Source organism: Medicago sativa, chromosome 5, assembly GCF_051527215.1.
Source record: "Medicago sativa cultivar Bolivia chromosome 5, Bolivia_mono, whole genome shotgun sequence".
Lineage (NCBI taxonomy): Eukaryota > Viridiplantae > Streptophyta > Magnoliopsida > Fabales > Fabaceae > Medicago > Medicago sativa.
The window spans coordinates 9,264,127-9,268,849 of record NC_140753.1 but is presented as its reverse complement, the minus strand read 5'-3'; the positions used below and the strand labels follow the sequence as shown (position 1 = coordinate 9,268,849).

Genomic DNA, 4,723 nt, shown 5'->3' with positions numbered 1-4,723 from the left:
TAAAAAAGTTATAACAAACGGGCTTTAAATATGACTTGTACTTAAATATTGAACAAATATAATTTGATGAGTTGACCGAGGTTTTAGGTCCGCAAATAAGAACTTTCATTTTTCTTTTTCTATAAAAAAACTTTCATTTGAAACCAAGTGATTGAGTCTAATGAGTTTTTCTTATGGCGAATGATTTAAAAGAACCTTAATTGAATTTTTATTTGAAATAATTATTTATCCAAGTTTTATTTACCTTTTGATTGAACTCTGAATTAGCCATTTTCCGTAGAAATCAAGGAGTTAAAGAAAAATTCATTTGAAATATATTTTTGAGATTATATCAAACATTGAAAATTGTTTCAAAAAAAAAAAATCAAACATTGAAAATGTCGTAATTAAATCTAACTTTGGTCCAACCTACTAGTGCCACCCATATAGAACCCCCAACCAATGCATGTTGATGGGATTGCCACCTAACCCATCATATATATAAAAGTGAGCTCATAGAGTAATAAGAAACAAAACCTCCTTAAGGATTTCAAGTTTCAACCTAACTCTGTCAAAAAAGATGGAATAAAAACAACAAGAAACAAAGAAAGGATCAAAGTTCAACAAGAAACGATGATGATGGTAGTGACATTATTGAACCAGAAAACATGCCAATATCGTTTTCAAACAAAGACTCAATGCTCCTCTTCAAATGGTCATCAAGCTCCAAATCAACAACTTCTCCGTTCTTAGAGTCTTCATCAATACAGGAAGTGAAGCTAACATTCTCTACATGTCAGCATTCTTGAAAATGAGACTATCAGAGTCAATGCTGCAACCATGCGATGCATTTCTGAAAGATGTTCTTGGAAATGGTGTACCAGTCAAAGGATACATTGATTTGGACACAACTTTTGGTAAAAGTGGGAATGCCAAGATGATCAAGGTGAGGTACTTGGTCGTTGATTCACAATCTATTTATAATGTTGTTATTGGTATGCCTACTCTTAGTGATATGAGAGTAATGTTCTCACCAGCATGCCTCACTATGTAATATCCTGTTGGAGATGGAAAGGTTGGAGTTGTTAGGGCAGATCTTGAGATGGCTAAGAAGTGTTACTAAATGCGTCCTTGTACTGTTTAGGTTTTAATTTTCAATAACCATGTAAAAAAGTGTCTTAGTTTTGAGTATGTAGTGTCTCTATAATGAGTGACATAAATGTTTTGGTATGTCTAGCAGTAACTATTTGTAGAATAGTATGAGAAGCTCACGGGAACCCCATTTTGCTAAACGTACCCGTACCGGGTAATGCGCGGGTACCGGTACACGTACTGTACGAGTACGCATTCATGAAGCACCAATTTATATTTTTTTTTAAAGGTTGGGTACGGTTGCGGTACTGAAAAGGTACGTATATCCTCTTTTTTTTTTTTTTTGGAGAAAATGGGGCATTTCATGAGAATTAATAGCAATTATAGTTTTTTTTTTTGTTTTTTTTTATTTTTTTATTTTTTTGGTACAAAAGAGGGCAAAAGCCCAAGAAGAAAACTACAAAACTAAACGAACATTCCGAGGCATGCAAGCGCCGGATCTGTCATCAAAGAGAATATTTTGAAGCTCCCTCGGAGGAGTCTCCATTACATGGAAATCAAAAGCGTTCAAAGTTAAACTGAAGTTAGCTAACCAATCAGCTGCTCTATTGCCTTCACGCCAAGTATGGTTTATTTGAACATGCCAATTCATGTTTTTAAACTCACGGATGCGCCGAATCAATGTAGGAGCACTCCCATTAATATTGCAATTTCCTGTTATCATGTCGACCAACACCTTGGAATCACTTTCAACTTGAAGGTGAGTAATCCCCCGTCTCCGAGCTAGCTCCAAACCTAAATACATGGCCCACATCTCTGCATGAAACGCATCACAAGCTCCAATTTTACGAGCATAACTGATCAAACAAGTGCCATTGCTATCGCGAAGAAGGCCACCACATCCGGAAAGGTTAATTGAGCTTTTATGCGCACCATCACAGTTGAGCTTGACCCAACCATCCTGAGGCCATTTCCACCCAATGAAAATAGTATCCTTTTGATGAGACCATCCAGTCACATGTGTTTGTTCGCAACTATCAATCTCCATTGCCATCTTGAGAATAACATTTGTTGGATTGTTGGGACGCTGAAAATCTTCTTCAAATATGCTTTTGTTCCTCCACTTCCATAAGTACCAACACGCCACCATGAAAATGGTCTGTCAACCTTTTTTGTGCGCTCCTGCAAATTTGTTGTTTAGGTTGTCGAATATCCAATCCCTGCAATTCAAAGAAAAGAAATCAGTAATGTGATTAGATGCTAAAAGCCTAATCCAAACTTGGGTTGCTTGAACGCAATCCCTTAACACATGGATTATCGTTTCATCTTCATTTCCACAAATTGGGCAAGTGGGGGACACCCCAATCCCCCATCTACTTCTACGATAATTAGTAAGGAGACGCTGATGGGCAGCAATCCACATGAAAGTTTGAATTCTGTGAGGACCCTTCCAATCCCATATGCTTTTCCAACTCCCCACAATGGAAATGCTACTCTCTCATTGGAGGTTGTAGGCACTTTGAACAGTGAAGTGACGAGTATTGGTTCCAATCCACCCTATTGCATCTGGGCCATCTGTGTCCTTTGTTTCTGGAATTGCCACCACTTGATTCATCACGTTGTGCGGAAGGTGAGTGGAAAGAAAATTGATATCCCAATCTCCTGCATCTGTTAGAGCATCTTTAACTGCAAGGGTAGTATCAATTGTTTGTTGAGTAGACAAGTTCATGAGAGAACGACCACTAGGCATCCATTTATCCAACCAAAAATTGATATGCATACCATCTCCTAATTTCCAAACGACATGGTTCTGGAACTTGTCCTAAATTCTAGCTAAGGCCTTCCACAAAGGCGAGTCATAAGGTTGCATGCTGATAGAAACCCGAAGATCTTTATCTCTACCATACTTACTATAAAGGACTTTGCACCAAAGATCATCCGGGCTATTGATCATGTTCCACAACATTTTCATAAGAAAGGCTTCATTCATTTGATGAGGGCTCCTAATACCTAGACCTCCATCCATCTTAGGCAAGCAACAAACTTCCCACCTGATTAAATGAGGCTTACGAGTCTGGTCATTGCCACCCCACAAGAAACATCTTTGAATTTTCTCCATCTCATCACATAAAGTTTTGGGAAGCTTGGCATACTGCATGTGATAGTAGGGAATGGAACTAAGAACAGATTTACAGAGGGTAAGTCTTCCAGCTAAGCTAAGACACTGATGTTTCCATCCACTCAGTCTGTTTTGAATTTTCCCAATAATATGATTAAATTTTCCTCTAGTGGTTCTACCTGGGGAAATATTGGCACCCAAATATTTTCCAATATTAGCAACTGGAGTGTAACCTGTGTGTTGCAAAATATCATCCCTAAGTTGCTGATCAACATTCTTGGAAAAAAATATCTGAGTTTTTTGATTGTTAATTTTTTGCCCTGAAGCATCACAAAAAAGGTCCAAACAATGCATAATACAATGAGCTTGTTCAATTGAGGCCTCTGCAAAAAGAAGAAGATCATCAGCAAAGAGTAGATGAGATATTTGAGGTCCCGTTCTACCTGCACGCATAGGCTTCCAATAATTAGCCTCTACCTGATCGGAAATAATGTGAGAGAGACGCTCCATACAAATGACGAATAGGTAAGGGGAAAGAGGGTCCCCCTGCCGAATTCCTCTTGTAGGAGCGAAAACTTCAGTTTTATCACCGTTCCAAAGAATTTTATAAGTGGGAGAAGTGATGCAATGATGGATAATGCTAACAATCTTAGGAGGAAACTTACAATCATCCAAACATTTCTCAATAAAATTCCAATTAAGATGATCATATGCTTTTTCAAGATCAATCTTAATGGACATAAACATTTTGTTACCTCTCATTTTAGACATAGAGTGCACCATTTCCTGAGCTACAATGATATTATGATGAATTGTGCGACCAGGAATAAAACTAGATTGATAAGGAGAGATAATACCATTTAGCAGAGGCTTGATTCTGTTGACAACCACTTTAGTAATAATTTTATAAATAACATTACATAACGCAATGGGGCGAAATTGTGAAATAAACTCAGGTTTATCAATTTTAGGAATTAAAACAAGTAGTGTATTATTAATAGAGGAAATAAGAGAAGGATTAGACCACACCTGATTCACATAATGATAAACTGAGTCAGCAACGGTATCCCAACTTTGTTGGAAAAATAAAGCAGGGTAACCATCCTCACCTGGGGACTTGTGAGGACCCATCTCAAAAAGCGCTCTTTTACACTCTACAAAATGAACTGGAGCACTCAATTTGTTGTGCTCAGCCTCCAGCGTTTGAGGATAAGTTGTCCACGAAATGACTGGGTCTCGAGTAGGGGTCTCTTCATGATATAAAACTCAAACTTGAACTGTAAGCACATCCTTTTTTTTTTTTTTGAGAAAATGAGCCCTTTTATGAGAATTAATAGCATTATAGTTTTTTTTTTTTTGTTTCTTAATAAAATTCAAACGGTTCAAGAGGTTCAAGAGTCACAACAACCATTTCCTATGTTCTGGAACTGCTGCTTCCTACTAAATGCCCCACCTTTCATTTGAGCAATATAATTTTCTCATGCAATGTTATTTTAAATTTAAAAAAAAATCCTAACGTACCCGTACCTTTGT

At 37.4% G+C, this 4,723-nt stretch overlaps 1 pseudogene; it reads left to right on the top strand.

The window, feature by feature from the left end:
* The first annotated feature begins 377 nt into the window (after positions 1 to 377).
* LOC146919794 (uncharacterized) lies at positions 378 to 1,410 on the top strand (annotated as a pseudogene).
* The last annotated feature ends 3,313 nt before the right edge of the window (positions 1,411 to 4,723 follow it).